This window comes from Telopea speciosissima, chromosome 7, assembly GCF_018873765.1.
Source record: "Telopea speciosissima isolate NSW1024214 ecotype Mountain lineage chromosome 7, Tspe_v1, whole genome shotgun sequence".
NCBI classification, from domain to species: Eukaryota; Viridiplantae; Streptophyta; class Magnoliopsida; order Proteales; family Proteaceae; genus Telopea; species Telopea speciosissima.
In genome coordinates, this window is record NC_057922.1 from 33,604,119 (window position 1) to 33,627,188 (window position 23,070).

The window sequence follows — 23,070 nt, forward strand, 5'->3', positions numbered from 1 at the left end:
ATGCCCATAAAGCTAGTGGAAGTTTCTCGCCTAGTCATTGTGTGTATCTGCTATCTTTTGCAATATGACCTTCATATTCTTGTTGGCTGCGTCTACTGCTCCATTAGTCTGTGGTCGGTAAGTAGTAGACTTATGCCTCTTAATGCCAAATTGGTTGCAGAGTTCTTCCACTTTTCCCCTGAAATGCAGGCCTTGATCTGAAATCAACTGTTGCGGCACCCCGTATCTGCAGATGAGATTCTCTTTTATGAACTTTGCCACCTTGGCAGAAGTTAGGACTGCATAAGATTGAGCCTCTATCCATTTTGTGAAATAGTCGATGGCGACTAACACGAATTGATGTCCATTTGAAGCCTTTGGAGTTATTTTTCCAACCACATCAATTCCCCAAGTAGAAAATGGCCAAGGGGCATTTAATGAGTGCAACTCTGTCGGAGGAATATGAATGATGTTGGCAAATATCTGGCATTTATGACATCGCCTTACGAAGGTAGCACATTCAGCTTCCATAGTGGCCCAATAGTATCCCATCCTGAGAATTTTCTTGGCCAGCATCCTTGCATTCATGTGTGGTCCACATATTCCTTGATGGATTTCTTCCATGATGATTTGTGCCTGATCCTCATCCACACATAATAGTTGGATACCATCATAAGACCTTTTATACAACAAGTTTCCTTAGAGGATGAACTAAGTGGCATATTTTCGTAAATGCCTCTTCTCTCTTTCTGAAAACTCTTCAGGATATCTCCTTTCCTTGATGTAGTCGACCACTGGAGCATACCAAGGTCTTCCATCCTCGGTGAGCGTGTTGACTGGTTCTCCATATGCTGGGCAAGTCCTTCTTTCTATTAGGAAGGGTTGGACCTTGTCTTGAGTATCACATTCTACCATAGACGTTAAAGTGGCTAGAGCATCGGCGAACCGATTGCTATCCCTGGGCAGATACTCAAAAGAAACTTCCTTGAAGCATTGCGTCAGTTGTTCCAGATAGACTTGGTAGGGCTTCAACTTCTCATCCTTAGTCTTCCACTTTCCTTGTGTTTGACAGATCACTACAGAGGAATCCCCGTAAACTTTAATTTTGTCAACTCCTACAGACAGAGCCATTTCTAACCCAATAGCATAAGCTTCATACTCTGCTATGTTATTGGTACAACTAAATTCCAATCTGAAGGCCATCGGCAAGTAAAAGTCTTCTGGGGTTATCAATAACACCCCTGCGCCAAATCCTTTTTGATTGGCGGCTCCATCAAAGTACAGTTGCCACCCCTTAGTTGGTCCGGCTTCCATGGAGTACAAATCTTCATCTGGGAAGAGGTCCTCTGTTGCTCGGGAATCATGCTCTGAGGGAAATGCTGCTAGATGGTCAGAGATTGCTCGCCCTTTCACAGACTTTTGACTGACATAGGTTATGTCGAATTCTGATAATAGCAACAACCACCTAGCCATCCTTCCTGTCAATGCTGGTTTCTCGAAGAGGTACTTAATGGGATCCATACGAGAGATCAACCTAACGGGATGTGACACCATATAGTGCCTCAGGCGCTTAGTTACCCAAACCAGAGATGTACATGTCTTTTCTACTGGGGCATATCGAGTTTCATACTCGATGAATTTCTTGGTCACATAGTAGATTGCATGCTCTTCTCCATCCGCCTTGCCAACTTGGGTCATCATTGATCCAACCGCTGTTTCTCCTACTGACAAATATAGGAGCAAAGGTTCACCAAACACTGGAGGGACAAGTATAGGAGGAGAAAGTAGATACTCTTTGATTTTCATAAAGGCATCTTGACAATTCTCGTTCCATTCTTTTGGCTCTTTCTTCCTTAGGAGTTTGAAGATAGGTTCACAAGTGGATATGAATCTGCTGATGTACTGGATGCGGCCCAAAAACCCTCGTACCTCTTTTTCTGTCCGGGGTGGTCGCATTTCCGTGATGGCTTTTATCTTGTCAGGGTCCACTTCTATCCCTCTTTCGCTGACAAGAAATCCCAGTAATTTTCCTGCTTTGGCCCCAAACACACACTTCGAGGGTTCAGCTCGCTTGTATTCTTTGATTCTTTTAAAGAACTTTCCGAGAGCTGCAACATGGCCTTGTCGGTCAATAGATTTGACTATCATATTATTGACATATACCTCTACTTCTTTGTGTATCATGTCGTGTAGGATAGCCGTGGCGCTCTTTGATATGTTGCCCCAACATTTTTCAACCCAAAAGGCATTACTTTGTAACAAAACATGCCCCAGGGTGTGGTGAAGGCGTTTTTCCCTATCCTCTAGGCACATACTAATTTGGTTATATCCTGAGAAACCATCCATGAAGGACAGTAGAGCATGGCCTGCAGTGTTGTCTACCAAAATGTCAATGTGGGGTAACGGAAAATCATCCTTCGGGCTGACCCTGTTTAGGTCAAAAAAATCCACACACATTCTGACCTTCCCATCTTTCTTAGGGACTGGGACAATATTGGACAACCATTGAGGGTACTGAGTTACTTGAAGAAATCCTGCATTCCATTGTTTGATTACTTCTTCCCTGATCTTCTCACTCCATTCCGGCCGCATCCTTCTTAACTTCTGCTTGACTGGGCGAGCCTCCGGATATGTTGGTAATTCGTGTTGCATAATCTTTGGATCGATGCCAGGCATATCCTTGTAGGACCAGGCAAAGACTTCCTCAAATTCCTTGAGGAGAGAGATCATTTGGGATGTTTTGTTATTATTGAGAGAAGCACCAATTTTGATTATTCGAGGGCATTAATCGGTCCCTATATTTACGGGGTGGGTATCCTCTCGGACGGGTTGAGCTCTTCTTTGCTCCAATTGTTCTAACAGATTACGATGTTCTAAGACATTATCATCATCAGAAGAATAGGAAGAAGAAGAAGAAACATACTCAGAATCAGTAATATCATTCATGATAAAGGGAAGAGTACAGACAGGCCCAATGGATTGGACATTTCCACCGGACTCAGATACAGACTTAGATAGGACTATACTAGAGCTGGTTACAACTTCAGATTCATTAATATGGAAATCTTCCATCATTCTGGCCCAATTCGCTATGGATCCTTGGAGAGGTTGTATGAGAAGATGCGGTGCCGGTCCTTCTTCTTCTTCTTCAATGATCACTGCTACTTCGAACAGTTTGCCGATCCCTTGATCCCCTGTGACTTCCTTCTTGCTGGCTTGATCCAATTCCATGGCTATCCAGTCTACTTCGTTCTTAAAGAATATTTCAAGTCCTGGTAGACGTTCGCCCTGTTCTTGATTGAACCATGGTTTTGGATTTCCACAGTAAGGGAAGTCTTCTCCCTCTTTCACGAAGTACCCGTTCAGAGTCTTGAAATATGGCTCACCATTTGCCATACTATTCTTCTGTCCTGTGGTTTTCTTCCTTGGGTTCTTCGAGTTAAACCCTAATCCACAATGGTTGGCATTGGCTGGTATCTCCGAGAACGCCGGTACCCCTTGTTGGTTTTTACCCAATCCCAATCCAGGGAAATATTTCATCTTTCTCGTAATCTTTACAGAGGCCTCGCTCCACATTGTCAGGATTTTCCCTAGACTCTGGTCTTCTTCTCTTGCAGAGGTAGTACAAATGTGGCCGATTTCAAACCCCTCAGCTGCACTTCTTGCGAGGATGAACCACCTACTTCAATGTTGGCCAAAGTGTGTACCATTTCTGGGTCTCTAAAAATGGTAATCACTTTCTGATCATATATGAACTTCAGCTTTTGATGAAGACTTGATGCTAGGGCTCCAGTTGAATGTAACCATGGTCTTCCAAGCAACATATTGAAGGATGCTTGAATGTCGATGACTTGGAAGTCTATGGTAAAGCAGGCTGGTCCAATCTTGACACCGGTGGTAAGAATCCCAATCACCTCCCTTACGGAATTGTCGTATACCCTGATGGTTTGACGGACGACTTCATTTTGTCTAGAGATAAACCCATGCATCGGCTGCTTTGAGGGGCATCACATTGAGGGCGGACCCATTGTCTATCGGAACCGGGGACTGATTCTTATTACATTCCACCGTAATGTAAAGTGCCCGGTTGTGATTCTTTCCTCCTGGGGGTAAATCTTCTTCTGAGAAAAAGAGTGACTGAATGGCATAAGTGGCTCCCACTATGTGAGATAACTCTTCAGGCCCCATTTCTATGGGCACTTGAACCTTGGTAAGAGCTTTTAGAACAGCTTCTCGGTGGGTTGGTGACGCCATTAATAAACCCCAGATTGAGATGTTGGCTTGGGCTTTCTTTAATTGGTCTAGTACTCGGTTTTCTGGCTCAACAATTGCCGTGGACTGGCTAGACCGATATTTTTCCACTGTCAACTCTTTATTCTTGAAGTTTCGGCCACTCCTGGTTTCCGCCACCTCTGACTCTCTTTCTTTAGTGACCAACCGGACTGGGCAAAAGTCCCCATCTTCTTCGTCACTATCAGTGATGATAAGAGGACCCTTGGGACAAATTTGGGTTTTACCTCCTTGGTCGGACAAGGCCACGATAGACTTCCGGGCTTGATTTAGGATTCTGACAGGTTTCTCGCAAGCAACTTTTGGACTGTATGGGGTTCTTCGGTATCAATTGGCCAATGGCATGAAAGGCTTCCGAAGCCGCTTGGTACATCTTCCTTGCTTCCGCCAATGACTTATAGAAGCTGTGATCCTTCTTTTCTCCTTGAGAAACTAAAATTTCGGACCTCTTTGTTGAAATAACTGGGTGGATATTCCCTGTTGGGTCATTTATCGCTTCTCCCTCATTGACATGACACATATAGAAATCATCATGTGCTCTTGCCCATACGCGGTATTCTCTGTTACCCTGATACGGAGACGAGGGAGGAGTCCCACACAGGTCTTGTGTCAAGGCCAAAGTTAACTTTACAGAGTTTTCCAAATGGCGAATTGCTTGAGGGAGCGCCCACTGTTCTCTAACAGATTCCAGCTGTTGAAGCTCCTCCTGGTACTTATCATCCAAGACCACCATCCTCATGAGTGTTTCCTGGATTTTATCTACATCCCGGTGGATCTTGTTCACCCGGAATGATAATTCCCATGGTGCGGGTCCACAAGTGTTCTCATACTTCTCCAGACGTGTCCTTGGTTGCCAAGGTTCCTCATCCTCCGTTTCTTCTTCCCCTTCGGACACTTCATCATTAGATTCCTCTGATGCGGATTCTTGCTCACTTTCATCTTCTTCAGATGATTGTTCTTCTTCCAACGGTTCTTCCCCTTCATCATCGATGTCCATAGGAAAGATACCTTTGGTGAGGTCATTCTGAAATTCCCCGAGGCTGATATCATTGATCCATGCGTCCCAGGTTTCACTTCTTCGGGGTGGATCGGGATAGGAAAATGAATTTGAATACAAGACCAGGTCTTCTGGAGGAGTTCCGAATAGATCACAGACCAAAGCATTGACTAACCAAGTCATATTTTTCAGCTCATGGAGGGTGCGAGCGAGTTCATCGCTCTCATTTGGCATCACCAAGCTCTCACAACGTGCTGCGAAGTTACTACACACCAGATCTGGAAATAGAGAAGTAGCCTTATACAGGATCTCTTGAGTATGGGTGGAAACGTCGAGTATATCTGCGACCTGATAGAAGGCGCTCATGTTCCAACGCTCGAAATCTTCTCTGGACACCGTCCAATCGCCTCTGGGAACCTCTGGAGATGATATCTCCTCATCATCTCTGCTTTCATACTCATCTGATGATACAGGTTGAATAAGGCCGGTAGGGTCATTATTATCATCATTTTCGATGTTATTTACCCAATCCATCTCTTCTACTCCTTCGTCCTCCATCGTCGGACTTTGCTCGGCATACTCTATCCATCCCTCGTGGATATCTTGGTCGTCTTCCTCATCTGAGCTGTTGTTAATATCTCCCCTTATATGGGCAAGAGAGACTTCTTTGGTCGAGCTTGTCCAATAGCTAATCGAGACCGCTTTAAGGAGCCGAGATGTGACTCTGGTGATTTTAGTCCCTTCTTCTTCTTCGGGAACCAGGTGAGATATTTTGGATGAGGAGAAACCATACTTGCACAATGGTGTCATCATCTCGAGACCCTCTAATCCATACTCCAAGAAATCCAACTTTCGAAGCCGGTTGATGGATGCTATACCTCTACCTTGGTCACATGGTTGCCCGCCTGTTCGGATATTCCCGTCACAGTTGGTTCGGGCGCAATAAACGTAAATCTGCATCCTTTCTGCCCGTGCTTGCCGTGACCGCTTGTCTCTTCCTGAATACCACGGGATGGGCTAGATCGATGTGGTAGGATCTTGGAATGGTGTCTCTTCCTGCAGCATGTTCACTGATCCCGTAGACGACTCTGGGGAATAGGTCCCTTTCACCAATGGTTGTGAGATTTTCCATGCAGGTATCTGGTATCCTACCCATGTGGCACCTTCTGACTTTGGATGATAGAAAGGGGAATCGGGCCGATCCACTTCCTGAGACACCTCTTGTCGAATCTGTGGTTCTTTTTCCTCCTTGAGTTTCTTGGTCAACATTGCTATATAGACGTGTGTTTTCATTAGCTTCCTCTTCCCGACTGGATGAATCAAGGTAGTAGGATCTGCTTGCTCGGCACCCTCTTGAAGCATATTTACTCCATGGTTAGGTAGAGGATTTGTGGTGACATTTGGTGGCTGCTTCTTCTGAAGTTCAATTTTACCCTCGGCAATCAAGTCCTGGATCACATGCTTAAGAGCTAGGCATCTATCCGTATGATGGCCTTGTTGGTCGTGGTAATGACAGTACAGATTGGGCTTATACCAGGTAGGTGGATTGTTCAAATCCACAGGCTTAGGAGGGACGGATTGATCATTCCCTGTTTCTTGAGCTTGGTGAATAACAACAAGGGCATCATTCCTTCAAAGTAGAAATTCCTCCTGGGTGCTTCATATTCAGTTTGGATCACGAGAGGGGTGGATCCTGTGGCTACCACCTGGACTTCTGCCGCCTGGCTGCTTGTCCCTACAGCATTTCCTCCTTTGGCTCTTGGGCTTTTCCTTGCCGAATAGCTTCCTGATGCTTCACGGGTCATACCCTGATTCTGTCTTTCTTTAAAGATCTTATCTTCAATCTTCTTCCCGATTGTCATAAGAGCATCAAATGTTTTGATGTGCTGGTAGTATATCTTCTCACGGTACTCCCCATACAGATTTTCTAACAATATCTCGACCTGCTCCTCCTCAGTAGGGCGGTTCCACATTTTCGCGGCCTTCTCCCTGAACCGCATGATGTAGTTTGAGAACTCTTCACTTGGTTCTTGCCTCAAGGTTTCCAATTCTCTTCGAGTAATGTCCATCTCGGTGTTGTATGAATATTGCTTAGTGAAGGCTTTAACCACGAGAGGCCCATGACTGGTTTGGGTGTGATCAAGTCTGGGTTAACCATCTCAAAGCGATTCGGCCAAAGAATATAAGAACGCCTGTCCCATTTGGTTTTAGAAAGTCCCCATGATCTGGAAATGGTGGCAAAAATCTTGAGATGAGCCCTAGGATCTCCCGATCCGTCGAACTTATCCAATTTCCATTTGAAATCTTCGGGGATTTTCCCTTCAGGAAAGAACACCAGGTCTTCTTCATCTTTTTCTTTGACTTTGCCCTTGACAACCACTTCCAACTCAGCTACTTTTTCTCTCATTTTCTTCTCCCTTTCAGTCTCAGGAGGGTCCATAGGGTGGCTATCTTCCCCTTCTTCCACTGGTATGATGATTGGAGTCTTGAGGGTTGCGGGGTTAGTTTTCCGAACTTCTTGCTCTGCAGGTCCAGCTATGGATCCGCCCCTAGATAGTTCATTGATCGACTGAACTAGTCGTGCCATGAGTTGCCGCATTTCGGCCATGTCTACTTGCAGCCTATCCACTCGATCTTCGACGTGACTTTCAGACAAATGATCCTCCGGAGGATTCATGTTACTCACAAGTGATATCTCAGAAGATGAACTAGAAGAATGAGAAGGAATCAGGGATCTTGAGGAGAATGGTGGGTTGGCTCGAGTCAACCTTTCGTCGCGTCGAACCCAGATGGATAAGGACGGAATCGTGCTTCTACGAAAGAGAGAAGAATACCTAGTTTAGACCCTAAGAAGGCTAAAGAAGAATTTTATTTTATTTATCTTTTTTTTTTGTTTGTGATTTTTTTTGTATTTTATAACATTTGTTTCATTTTATTATTTTATTCGACTCAAGTAATCGGAGTGGTCATCAGAGTTTCAGCAGACTCCTTTTGAGACCAGACTTCGAATGCCGTCATTGCCCAAGCATTTTTGAACACAACAAAAAACAAACAAAAGAAAGATCCTAGTTACCGGGTCATTGATGATTATGTCTGGAGTCAAGATGAGATGCCTTCTTTTTTTTTTTTCTCGAGGGACATGTAAGGTTCCATTATATGGAAGTGGATTTCCATTTTTCTTTGAGGGACCATCGTGGGACTATGGAATTCCTTATCTTTCGCGGTATCTCATATCAAAACCAGGTTAATCGTCAAATGACCCTAAACTCGGTCTTTCTTACAGCTAACAAAGGTTAGTTTGTGTCGTACCCTAATCATATGTGGTCTATTTTCCTACATAATGCATGTAATGGGTAGGCTTTCATAGGACGAACAAGGCCACCCTTGCGAACCGATATACCTATCGCTCGTGGTCGCGAATTGTAGGCACGTGGTTCTTTTGATATACGGAGAATAGGTCACACAAACTCAGAGTAATCGAGCTAGTACCTTTTTTGAGTGGCAGAGCACTCCACAGCACACTAGTGAATACCCTCGCTGGTGATTCTAAACTCGTACAGTAAATATCAAGGGCTGTAGCTTCGCCACGAATTACCCATGACTACTCATGGGGTCCAACGACTAACTACGAGGGTAAGAGGAGTTCCCATGCAGTGTATGTGTGCAAGAGAGTGGTACAGGAAGCGGCTATCATCCGATCTCAGAGTACTTAATATGACGTGCCTCACCTCCCCGGGGGTAAAGGCACGACAGGGAGTACCCTCGCCGTTTGATTTCACTTCGAGCACTATGCATGATGCGGTTAGTACACACAAAGGTTAGCCAGACAAATATATTATGGTATTTATTTATTCATTTATTTATTTTTTTGTATTTTGTTTTGCATATTTTTTTATTTTTCTTTTTTATCATATTTTTTTTTCTTTTTATAAAAGTTTAGAGAGAACATTCTGTCATTTATTGATAGCACCTATTTAGAGAGTTTGACCTCGGGTGGACATTTGCCCACCATTCCCCAGTGAAGTCGCCACTGTAAGTACCGCGGTCCTTCGGGACGAAGGTTTCCTCAGCCCTTCTTTCTGGTGTCTTGGTGACATAGGGTTTTGGGAGATACATGTGTGTGTGTATGGATGTGGATAACATTATCAATATATGATAAATAGGGGATTGGGATCATGCATTAAAATATGTTAACCTAATGAGAAGTCGCCACCTAGGGTTAGGGCCTAGGACCCATTAAGTGTAGCCCTACCCGTGGTGAGCGGAATCGGGCTACGTGACTCCATATGGTCCAACCAAAGGTCCGGGTAAGGGGTCAGGTTACGAGTGTGGGAAGGTGTTAGGCAACCACCTCGCCCGGCCGAAGCCGGTCTCTCTGTGTTAGATGCTACGTAAGGACGAATGTTGTTTCTCTCTTATTACGGGGATGGGGGATATTATGAACTACATTCAGGTGCTATGAATTAAACTAAAGTACAATAAACTACATTATATATGTAAAAAGTGCAGATTAAAGCGGTAAAACATGAAAGGACTACATTGGATCGACAAAATGCAATAATTATACCTGTATGGTTGTATGCCCCTGGCTCAGGGGAGATGGATGAATGGACTGACGCTGCTTCTTTCTTGGCGGAGTAACGGCTCTTTCGAGTGATTTCGAAAAGAGTAAACAGACAGAATAACGTCTGTAACAAGGGAGTTTTGATGGTTATCCTTGCACAGACGGGTTACCAAAGCTAAGGAGCCAAAGCGCTCTATACTCAGAGGGACAATCGAAGGATCTGTCCACCCCAGGGAAACCTCACATACTCACACACTCATGAGAGAAGGAGGAGAAATGAGGGTGAAAAGGGGGAAAAGATGCAAGGAATCACTTGGGGAGGGTCTCTCTACCCAAAATTCCTTGGGAAATGTGGGAGGGGACCCTCCTATTTATAGGGAGGGACCTTTTCTCTCTCCTGGCCAAAAAGTCCTCCACGGCGCCGTGGAGATGTCCATGGCGCCGTGGGGGGCTTTTCCACGGCGCCGTGGGTGACGTCAGCAGGCTGATGTAACACCCCCTCATGGCGCCGTGAAAATCCGGTACACCTCCCCACAGTGCCATGGGAAGGCGTCCACGGCGCCGTGGGGCGCGCAGTGCCATTTTTCCTTTTTTTTTGGGCCTAAAATGGGCCATTTTGTGCTCAGCATGGTTCTTGGTCCTATGGGCCAGGTATCTTTGGGTCTGAAAAGAGGGGGGGTGCATCATCCATCGTCCATGTCCCGTTGTCATCATCGCCAATTAGGGGGTGACAAAAATCAGTGTCTACAAATTCCAACAACAGCTGATTCAAAGACAAGAAAAGAAAGGCCTGAACAAAAACAACTTCAAATTTTCTGGGAGAGAAGTGGGCTAATCCTCCATGCCATCGCCACCACCACGGCCGAGAAAGGTGTTAATGTCGTTCAAATACTTCTCCATTCTCTCGAGACGTCGACTTTGGGAGGAGAACTGCTTTTTAACATCTTCAAAACTTTCCATGATCCTCAGGTTCATCCGCCTAATGGCCAACAAAACATCACTCCTACCTCCCTCTCGAGCACCAGAAGTCCCTGCAGCAAATGGTCCGGATCCCATGAACTCAATGTCATCATCCTCCTCATCGATCTCTCTGGATCCTCCATCGTCCCCATATCTGACCTGCTCCCCGGAACTGTCGTAGTTGTAGTACAACCCCATCCTCTATATGGCATTAAACCCAAAAGGCCCCTCAGAGCTTATTTCCTTGGGTTCATGATTGAGGTCTATCCCAAAATACAGAAAGATCCGAGTGAGCAATCTACCATATGGCAAAGTGTGCTTGCGGCGAGGATTTGCCACCGCATGGACCATGTGCTGAATAATCATATATGGGAGACATATATGTTGGCCGGTATAAAGGGAGTATGCCAGTGTTGCTGCCATCAAGGAAGGTTGATTGTTGTGTCCTTTGGAGGGAGCCAAGTTGGTCTTGGCTATGAATGTGAGAACCTGCTGAGAAGGAGGAAACCTTGAAAGATCTTCATTTTCATCGGACTTGTTGTTGGTGAGTGCTCTGAACAATTTCTAACTGTCTGCTGGGGATAAACACCTGTTGGAATCACTTCCTGGGGCATGAAAGACCCTGTCTCCCTCTGTAGAAATATCTAAAAGAATTCCCAGCTCCACCTCATTGAATGCAATTGTGATCCTCTTCACAAAAGAGGTCAACTTAATGCCCCCCTCATGCTCCTTGATCAACACCAAATTCGAATAGAACTCCCTAACTAAGGTGGGATAATAGAAATCGGGGTGAGTCAGCATGCTTCTCCATTTCAGCCTGCTGAACCTGATGCCCACCTTGAAGGCAAGCAATTCCTCCACCACCATGTCCCTCTCCACTAAGATTTTTCTATCATGAAGGTGCTCTCAGAAGATTCCCTCGATCTCCATCGATATGAACCTCCACACATTGTAGGTGGTAGGAGGAGCTGACACTGTGGCTAATTCCCTTTGCCTTTTTGGAGCCATGGGTATTTTCCTACACACAAGACACCACCCAAAAGACAACAATAGTGAGCCTAATTAAAATGAATAAAATATGATTGGCGAGTATAATTATGAATGCAAATGCCTATGTGGTATAGAAATTGTTGGATGGGAAGGTTATACAATGAGAAAATAAGACATGATTACCATTGGAAATATGATTAACTTTGGGGAAAGGAAACAAGATATACAACATCCATATGAAATCCCTAGGGCATAAGCATAAAGGGATGAGATTAATATGAACAACCTATGCTCTTGGCTACCTTATATCCCCTATCAATATTAAACAATCAAGCGATTGAATAAAAACCCCAACAAGAGACAAGAAATTGATTATCATAAAGAGAAAGGGAAGCGGATGAATTTCAAAGGTTGTACTAACAACCACATGAACAAGGAAATGTGCTTGAGGATGTGTTTATGGAAATATTTTCTATGAAAATGTGGGGCATATAATGAATTAGTCATGCCTTTGAGAGTTTTCCCAAAGTATTGATGATTTGAGAATTTTGTCCCAACCAATACCTAGAAATAATTGAAATAATTCAACAAAATGGCAAATTTGACAAATAATCTCTAGATTTCCTTGAGAAGAATTAAAATTCAATAAAAGACACAATATGCATATAAAAAAAAATTCACTAGCATAGTGTCATTGATCTATTAAGGCAAGAATCAACCAAAAACCCTAGTCTCAGTCGATTTTGGCATGGTTTTGATGTTTACATAGTTAAGAGGATGAAATCTAAGGCATCATATGCACCAAGATTTGAAGTGTTTATCCCTAATCGATGGGAAGGGGGAGAATATGAAAAGACACAATCAAAAACCCTAGAAATGGGAAGGAAAATAGAGAGGAAGGGAGGAATAGGGAGAGAACCTTACCTTGAGAGGGGAAGAGATCGATCCTAGGGCTTTGGCTTCCCAAAAACCACCAAGGAGGGGCAAAGATGCTTGAACGGAAGTTCCTTGGAGAGCCTTTTTCCCTACGGTTGTGTCCTCCTTTAGAGCCAAAATGAGTTTGAAAAACTCGTGGCTCTATTTTTATAAAATTCTGTGAACGGACACATGAATGGATCCACCTATCGTGATTCCGTCCGTGAATCCGCCCAGCACAAAATTGTAAATTTTGTTCTTAGAGCTGCACGGAACATCAAATGGATCCACCCTCGTGAGTCCGTCTGAAGATCCGTTCGCCTCGGTATTTTTGTTAAACCAAGCCTTCTGAGAACGGACGAATGAACAAACTCACGTTATATAATCCGTTCACTAGTCTGTCCTGCCTATCTTGCGATGGAGCCACGAATGGACTCACAACAGTGATTCCATCCGTGAGTCTGTCTGTTTTCTTTTAGGATTTTGAGCCCAGATTTTTAAAACCTTTAGGCCACACCTATATGTGATAATTTTATGCCTATACCCTGGCTTTACATTCATGTAGTTTGGCCCATACGTGGTTATTGTTTGATCTAATTGTAAGCTATGGTGTCTAACTATTAGGGCCTATGTCAGTCGGGCCAGCCAATAAGAAATGGTAGGCATTAGTACATGCTGTGGCTCCCCTCTTATGTGAGAGAAGGAGAGTTACCCTTGAGGATGAAAATCCTTAAGCCCCGTGAACGATTGGACCCCAAAGTAATTAGTAGGACGAAATCAATATGAAGTGGAAACCTTAATAGGAGTACCAAATGTAAAATTTGTGTCCAGACAGAGCAAGAAGGGTCACGACCTAATGTCAAGCTTATTACCCTAGACGACTTAGTCTGAACGACTAATGGAGACCTTGTATAAGAGAAGGTCATTCATGACATCTCACAGGCTAGTGACAACTTTATTTGGAATTTTGCTTGGTCCATCCAAACTTTTAGTCAGACCCATAAGTGGAGTTCCAAGTCGTGTTTAGACTTTCCAAATGACCTAGCATACCGTACCTAAGACTTGCCTACCCCTTTGAATTAATCTTGATGGCGGATACATTCCTAGGGATATGAATGTAATTATTGAACTTATACTTGTGTATATGTGTGAATTTAAAATAAAATAAATATATCCCTTAAATCTTAGACTTGTGTGGCTAGACTAATTTCTCCTACACTGTGAATGTGGTCGTATAATGTTAGCTAGTTGAGCCCCGACCTTGGTCAAGTTGATTGTGGGTTAGTAGGCAATGAATTTGACAATGATCGGGTAGGTTAATTATATAGACCTGCTTAAAAGAACTGGTTTAGACCAAAACTAGTAAGATTGTTTGGTTCTTAAAAGAGGACCATTGTAGACTTTCCCTGATTGGTTAACCAGGTTGTAAATTATAAGGTTGTGAAGGCTGAAACTAAAGGATGTAACAAGACCTTCTCCAACAATAGACATGAATGGGATAATGGGTCACCAAATGCGTTCCCTCCGTGCTGGGAGTGAACAATAGGAGATTCCATCAATATTCTAAATCATTCTAAAGTTGGGTTAGGTAGTGAAATAACCCAAAGTGAAAGCGTTCAGAATATAAACCCTGTGTTAAGGACTATATAAGGTCAAATCCTGTAACTCAAGGATGATAGAGTGTAATACCGACCTGATTTGGAAGATCTAAGGAACCTTCTGTTCCTTATGGCTTAACTTACTATTTGAGGCCCTGTTTCCCTAAAATATTGTAATCATCGGCTCTTAACTCAATGGATCCCAAGGTTACTGTGAACCACACCCCCTGTGGTAATGTGACCTATAAGGAAGAGGAATTGTAAAACTTGACTTGTCGTGCCATGTAGGCACTGCCCCATCTTGACCAGACCCCTGACTTAGCTCGTGTTGTGGGTAACTAGAGGTGTTGTTATTTAACAGTCCTCACCCGTTGAAATCTTTAGACGCGCCAAATTTCGGGGATGAAACTTTTAATAAGGTTGGGGGAATGTTACACCCGCACCCAAAATATATCCTAATACCCTGGGTCAAATTAGACTTTTACCAACGGGTAATGCCACGGTGGCAATGGTCAACACCAGTGACCTTGAACTTTAAATTACCATTATAAGTGTCCCCTCGAAGTCCTGGAAGTACGGATCAAAGCCCCATAACTTTCCTTGAGGTTTAGGCCTTGACAGCAGCAATGGAGTCATGAATGGACTCATTCGACTGGTTCCGTTCGTGGATCCGTCCATGCTGTTTCTTGTCCTTTTGATGTATTTTCCTGTGGGACCTACATCCCCATGTCCCGGACACCATAACTAGATCCCCGGACCGGATGGACTCCCACCCTTACCTTTAATTGGCTAGTTGAGTCATAAAAGTAGGCCCACAAGACTTAAATAAATAATGAGTTCTTCTATTTTAGCATGAACCAAACAAATCCTAAAGACTAATATGCCCTTATAGGACTTAGACAGACCCAAACATGTCCTAACTAAATAGACTAATTAGGTGGTGACCTTGGCCAAACAGGCCTTAAAGCCCATTTAAACCTAAAAGACTACCTTAAGTTTAGGGACACCTAAACAAACAAGCCCTAAGGCCCCTTTTAGTCATTAAAAGATAAGACATAACCTCATATTCTCTTATCTCTTCTCCTCCAAGCCAAACCGTGGAGGAGAAGAGACAAGGAAGAAGAAGAAGAAGAAGTAGGAAGAGGAATGAGAGGGGGAAGGAAGAAGATGGAAGGCATGCTAAAGAGGTTGGCTACCCTACCTTCCCTCCTATTGCTTGATCAAGGCTTGAAAAAAAAGAAGAAAAAGGGAGGAAGGAGAAGAAGAGAAAGAAGGAAAGGAAGAGAGAAAGGAAGAGGAGGTGGATCTTCAAGGCTGGCTAGGGCTGGGATTGGAGCTCCACTCACCAAGGTATGATCTAACTCTTGGTACATCCCTCTTTTCCATTCCCATTCTTGATCAAAGTAGATTCCTTGAGCTTGAGCTAACCTAGGGTTCCACTTGGGACTCAAGGTGAGGCTTAGTCCTTGATTGGAGCTCAAAAGGTAGTAACCAAACCCTAATTAAGGTTTTTATTAGTTACCTTGCAGCCATTGTTGCTGATTTCTTGGTTTTAAACCACCAAACCCTACCCTTGGAGCAAATGGAGCTAAACCCTTATGTGATCTTGGATCCATGAGGTAAGCCTAGTTTCTAGTGACCCTAGGGAGACCTAAGACACCCCCTCCATGACCCTGAGTGCCATGTGAACTCCAAGTTCCAAGCTGGAGGGGAAAACCCTACAAAATTTCAGAAAAGAATTCTGACGGACGCACGAACGGAGTCACCGTTGTGGTTCCGTCCGTAAGTCCGTCAAGTGTAATCCCAGTGACTGGATTTGAACGGATGAAGGAATAAAATTACTCTGTTGCCTCCGTCCGCGGGTTTGTTCCCTCTCGAGAATGTCTCAGGGATCGAACGGATGCAGGGACGGATTCAGATGGCGCATCCATCCGTGGTTCCGCTCGCTCTCGGGTGTGTCTCAGAATTCGAACAGATGCAGGAACAGATCCAAGTAGAAGTTCTGTCCGTGGATCTGTCCCTCCTGTTTTAACCTTTTGGCTTGAACGGAGTCAGGGATGGACTCACCCTGTTCCTTCCGTCCATGAGTCCGTCCGTGCTGTCTTGGTTGAAACTTAAGTTTAACTTTGGGGGCATAACATGGGACCCCTCTATATATCTTTTAATGTTTGCTTTTGTATTTTTAGGCTACCCAACTCAATGGATAGCTGGTGCACCGGTGAGATTCATGACAACCACGCCGGGTGACACCCGCGTTTGGTGAGTGGGTTTTAGGTGATTTATTTGGGCTTGAATATATATATATATACTAGTAAACTCACATGTGCAAATGCACGTGCGGCCATATGTTGGAGAGGGAGAGGGGAGAGAGAGAGAGAGAGCATGCTGTCTAGGCTCATATTATTAGCATTTTATCCTTGCATTATTTTTTTTTTTATATCTTCTCTACATGAAAGGGAAAAAGCCAATAGATGTTGCAATTTTATCATTACTCTTGTATTCATATTGTAGGAGCTGAAAATGATAAGAAGATAATTTGTTCCACAATTGTGTGCTATCAATAGGGGTTCATTCCCTCTCTCTCTCTCTCTCTCTCTCTCTCTCTCTCATGCAAATGCAAATAATATCATATTACTCATTATAATTCAAAATCCCTACATTTTCTTAGCATGGTGTGAAGAAAGTTCTTGCTACTTTCTCAATGTGAAGTTGCTCTTGGAGTGAGGAGGTGAATGACTATGTACAAACATTAAAGGTGAATCAAGGTGAATCCAGATTGAAATAACAACTTAAACCCTTTGGAATACCCAGTGATATCATTGCAAATTAAGCTGTCTTGTAATCCTATATAATGAAACATTGCATTTGAATTTGCTCTATAGGGAGGATTGTTAAGTGTTATGTACTATTCTAAGAGTGTATAAGTAGAGAATTATAGGTAAAGTTGTAATACATTAAGCAATGTATGAGGTCTTAGTTAAGCTTTTGAATTTGTTCCATAGGGAGGATTGTTGAGCGTTATGTACTATTCTAAGAGTATATTCTTTCTCTTCTCTTTTTGATTCCTCTTCTTCTCTTCTCTTCAATTCCTTTTCTTCTCTTCTCTTTACTGCTGATCCTCAAAATTTGATATTACGAGGACGAAGTAGCAGATTTATTAGCCAACTTAATGTCTACAGGTCAAGGAAACCTTTTGTTTCATACCCACAGGGCAAATGGTATGGCAAGGAATGGTATTTGCTCTAGATATTAAAGATGCTAAACAAACAAGGATAGAAGACATTTTAAGTTGCCATTATTTGTAACTTTTCACATTCTTTAAATAATACAGTTCATTTTACATATAAGAGAACATCTATGAAAAACATATCTTATTGTAAGTATTTGATTATCTATTTTTGACTGTATAATCAATAAAGCCTAAAGAAAACCATGCTTTTGTTCACGATTTTTTGACCCAGGCCTGCAATACTCGTTGTTGTTCTTCATCAACTGTTTTCTTTTTCTTTTGTTTTACCCCCATGGTTTGTCTAGGGTAGTGATATCAAGGATCTGAAGTCATTCTATCAATCGCTTATTGAGAATTTGACATGGCACGAGAAGGAGAACCTTGTCTACAGTTGCATAGCATTTTGATCAAATTTTAGGAGGAAAAAGGTGCCAAACTCATATTCGAACCCATAATGGTTACCTCTTCATCCATGAATTGCTTAGGCTTGAACTCATTAGGCTTTGACCGGATAGCTTCACCATGGGTTATAACACAAATAAAGTTCAGCCAAGAAACCATGTTGACTGGCTTATGTTGTTAAGAACACTAATCTTGCAAAGAAGACATACCAACACTTCTGATCTAGTATTCACTCATTGGCTCCCCCTGTTCAACCAGTTGGACTGGTGGCAGGTCAAGATGGCTTTGACCCTTAAAGCTAAAAAAATTAAATGTACAAATATTGAGAGATATGTCTAATAATAAAGGTAAATGTGTAACACAAATAAAAGTGTTGCTGCTTTTTTATCTGTATTTAGGTTGTAATGGGTTAGATATGTTCAAAACTTGCTAACAGCAAGTTACAATGTACAAAGTACACATATTCCAGATGCCCATTGTTTTAACAATCCAGATTTATAGGCCATCGGTTCGACCATCCTTGATGGAAGGTCCGTTAAACAAGTTAATAGGCTTGAGTGAAAGTGTGGCATTAAGGTTGATCATTCCTTCTTGTGGACGATAGTAAGTTGAACAGTTTAAAAGTTTGGATCCCACACTAATTCATCAGCCTTTATTTCATCTCTTAGTAATTTGTTTCATTGGTTCTAACAGTAAGGATCATTATTTATATAAAAAAAAATGTATAACTATTTTTGATCTTGAAGTAAAAGGCAATTCACCTGATCCTTATATCTCGAATATAGATCCCAAATGCTCCGCCATTATTTTGATCAGTTCTCTGTCCCTCAGCCTCTCTTCTTCTCAACACAACCTTCACTTTCTGAACTAGGGTTTCTTTTTCTATACTTGATGAAATCCCCAGTGGATGAAACCAAGAGTGAAAAGATTAGTGTAATAAAAAAAACAAAATATTCAAAATATCCTTTGCAATGTATTGCTAATAGAGGCAGGGTGAAACATGGTTCCATATCTCATGTGTCAAAAAATAAAGTTGCACACTATTATTGAATACACTTCACTTTTAAAAGACTAAAAAAAAATTCAATTTACTTTCATAAAGAAGATCATTCTTACTGAGAATTTTTTTTTGGTAGAATCTTACTGAGAATGGAACGAAGCAGAGTCAAGGAAAAGAGCACCCAGTTTTCGATCTCATGCTCTTGAACAGCTTTTGCTCATATCTTTATCGCTCAAAGATGGCGGTAGTAGAGGACCCAAATTGCACTTCAAGATGCCTCACTAAATCAAAGATTGCACCAGTATTCACCACTTCTGCAGAAAATTCAAAATCGTTCTGCACTGGAACAGTTGATGGATGCATTGGTTTGTGAGAGAGAGATACGGATACAAGGTGTGTGGATTTATACGATCGAGGGTTAAGATTTGGAAAATCATGTCGAAGTGGGGCATTTAAAGGGTTGTATTGGTTGACGACCTGAAGATGTGTAATATTTCAAAGAGACAAGCCCTTGCAAAAAAAAACATTATTTTTATTATTTATCCACAGAAAAAATTAAAGAGACTACAAGAACTTATCTTTGCTGACTCCAAGTTCATAATCCAATAAGAAAAGAAAAGTTGCGGAGCAGATATAAGTTGTTCTGTTGTAATCCAAATTAACGGAAAGTAGGAAACAAAAAAGGTTTGTAAACAAGAGCTATAAACACAACAGAGATGAATTTGCAACCCATAGAGTTCATATGCAATCAGAGAATCTCATATGCTTACCATTCAGTAAACCCAGTCACTTTCTGCACCCAATTTCCTTGTATCTGTTTAACCCCATAGAAGTTTACCAGCTTCTGAGCTAAACCCACCGGAGGAAGGGGAAAAAAAATATCCAATGCAATTTAGAGAAGGCCACAAATACAAATCTCTATTTGAAATCCATTAAAGCTAGTCATGCCAAAAGCAAAGACAACTAAGTTTTCAAAACATGGAGCAAAATCAGTACAAATGTAATGATTAAGAAAACAATAAGTTTGGACATAAGCCAATCCCTTTCTCATATCTTACTTCAAATTAGAAGAAATGAAGTAAACACTCCAAAAGAACTGAATTTTTGGCTTAGAACCTCTGAAAATAAGAAAGAAAAAGATCAAAAGAAGTCCCAAAAATAGAGAAAGCCAATATGCATAACCCATGGCTGCAGCAGAAATAATAAACAATTGAAAATTCATACCTAAAATCTTTGAAAGAGGGGAAAAAAGGGCAAAAATTCCACAACTCTGCAAGTCTGAGTTTTGTTTGCACTCAATGATAGAAAATAGAGATGAACCCGTCTCAAGTTCGATTAGCATTTTCCTTGAAATTTCAATTCTTAAAGCAATAGGGTTCAAAAAATGAAATTAAAAAAAGGGAGAAAAGCTTTTTGTAGGCCTAAAAAAAAGCACCCACTATAGCCCAATCAATCGAGTTCGATTCCTTTGCTCGTACCAACAGGTGAATGTACATGGAGAGCCAACCACCTGTCCTATTTTTGCCATTTACAAGGAGAGGAGGGGTTTTTATGGAAACAACAATAAAATGTGATTGTCTCTATGATGTACGTTCACATGTTGGTACGTGCAGATGATCCATTCGATCTGCAATCAATCAACTTCTCATTTTCAACCAAAACTGATTATGGGTGTGGAGGGAAGGAGAGAGAAACCAAAATAGAGAAAAGAGGGGTGGGACAAGAAAGAACACAGAGATGAAATACCCGTTTGAGATTTTGTGACCCTGCTTCGTCTACCTGTGCTCAACGATCCCTTAGAAGGGATAATAGAAAAGGAAACAAAGCAAAGTTCTGTTTTTTTGAACCGAAACCGATAGAGGGTGAGAAGGGAGGAAGTGAGAGAAAACAAAACAGAGTAAAAAGGGTTGGGGGAAGAAAGAACGTAGCGATTGAAAACAGATTTTGGATGCTCCAAAGGTGAAAGAAAGAAGCCATGAAAGACACTTCCTTCAAGGTAATATGTATGGGAACATGGTGGGCATGGCAAGAAAAACACTGTGGAGGTGGCAGTGGTTTCTGAGATTGTGGAAAGCCTCTTCAAAGGTATATTTCACCATTAATTCTTTGAATACTTTCCTTTGAACTGTTTTTTTTTTTGGTCTTTTTTACCTAATGATTAGAAAAGCTCATTCTTTTATATCGACATACTATGTGAATGCACATGTACATGACCCATTTTTCACTGTTACAGCATCGGTTGCTTGAAGGAAGAAGCTTAGTGTTGGTGTAATATCCACATACATGGCTCAAGTTTTTGCGATTAAAGAAAAACTTAGGGGCATATATGATACTCAGAAGGACTTCTCTGTGAGTGTTCGGACTGTTGATGGGTTTCAAGGTGGCGAGGAGGATGTAATAATAATCTCTACTATCAGATCTAATGGGAAAGGATTAATGGGTTTGCTTTCCAATTTCAACGTACTAATGTAGCTCTACATGTGCATAGGATATATCTTAGTTAATAAGCGATGTTAGAGAGAGAGAGAGAGAGAGAAAGAGAGAGTGGGGGCTTCTTATTCTTGCCTTTTTACATGGGAGAGGGAGACATCCATGAGGGTAGTATTGAGGCCACGTTTGAGTTGGAGTTGTGTGCACAGCACCAAGGAGGTCCATGTGTCGTGAAGGGAGGGTGGGTATTGTTTTAATGGAGAAGAAGTAGGGGGTGGCAAGAGGGAAAAAAGGGAGGGGTGAGAGATGGTCTCGGTTGGTAGGAATAGGGAGAGCTTCCAAGCTCTTGACGTAAGAGAGAAAAATGGGATAGTACACAGGACGTGTCTGAGAATGGTAAGAGAGAGCGGTTCGTGATTTATTTGCGGGAGGAGGGGAGGTACTTTGCGTTAGCGGAAAGATGTGTCTGTTCGCATGGGAAAAAAAAGCGCTCTTGGAAGGGATCTCAGGGGCATTTCAGGAAAGCGGTCTCAGGGTCATTATAGGAATTGGAAAGAGGACTCAGGGGTATTTTGGGAGTTGGAAAAAATTTTACAAAAAAAGTTGAGTATGTACTTTTATAGGATATATATATATATATATATATATATTAAAGCAATCATTATCATGCTATTATATGAAATATAAGCACTTTGCGCATTGCATTATTTATCTCAAATGTGAACTGCTATGAATGTTATGTGATATTATTTTCACTATTGTATCGGGTTACGGTACTGGGTGTACCGGTACCGGAACCCCAGATTTAATTATGAAACTTGTTAATTGTCATCTTGATCTGTATGCGTCGTGCCATGCTGGTACCCGAGTACTAGATGGAATGGGACATTGATGCACCTGAAATACCTCTCGGGACGATAGTACTTGCATATAGTATATTTGCGGCTAGGATTCTTGCTCCCTTATGCTATGATTCTTACCAATAGGAGTTTATGTGTTGGATAGTCCTGAGCACCTGTTGCCTGTGGGGGAGAGAGGCCATGTCAGGGGTAGTGATGGCTCTCGGGGTCTGCTACTGGGTGGTTTGATGGCTTCTACCGACGTAGGCTCCCTCATGATAACTGAGGTTTCATTGGGGCGATAAATTAAGTGACCCTCGGTGTCTCCCGAGTTATTACAGTAGCATACACTTGACTTAGAATTTGTGTGCTAGGTGGAAAATGAATCTAACATTAGCATGCATCATAAATTGCTTGAAATTGCGTGTTTGTGTGTATGTGCATTCCCCTTTGCTCTCTCACTAGTTTGTGGAGCTAACCCCGTTACGTAACCCCTTTTTTAGTTGATATGCAGGTAATCTCTTGATGCGTACCTATGGATGCGAATCAGGTGGAGCCGGTGGATGGGACTTGGATGTCGATGTACACCCAAGAATGGTGCCCTAGTGGCGTGAATTATTTCTTTATTTCTATATTCATTTTTATACATGTATAAACTTTATGTTTAAATATACGGAGAGAAATGAATGGTTACGAGATATTGCAATTATATTATGTGTTATCATTAGAGAACCAATGCTCTATATTCACATGATTTAAATAAAATTTCGCTTCCGCTAGCTCTATAATTGGAATGATTTATTCCATTGGATACGTTCTTTGCTATTATCATGACTTGATAATAGGTGGATTGTGGCTCGGGACACTGTATTTGCAA

General features: G+C 42.2%; 1 long non-coding RNA gene across 1 annotated transcript; it reads left to right on the plus strand.

Moving 5' to 3' along the window:
- Positions 1–379: 379 nt before the first annotated feature.
- LOC122667398 lies at positions 380–20,934 on the plus strand. Its single transcript, XR_006333793.1, has 3 exons — positions 380–391; positions 12,933–12,941; positions 20,853–20,934. It is a non-coding gene; the product is annotated as an uncharacterized LOC122667398 (long non-coding RNA).
- The last annotated feature ends 2,136 nt before the right edge of the window (positions 20,935–23,070 follow it).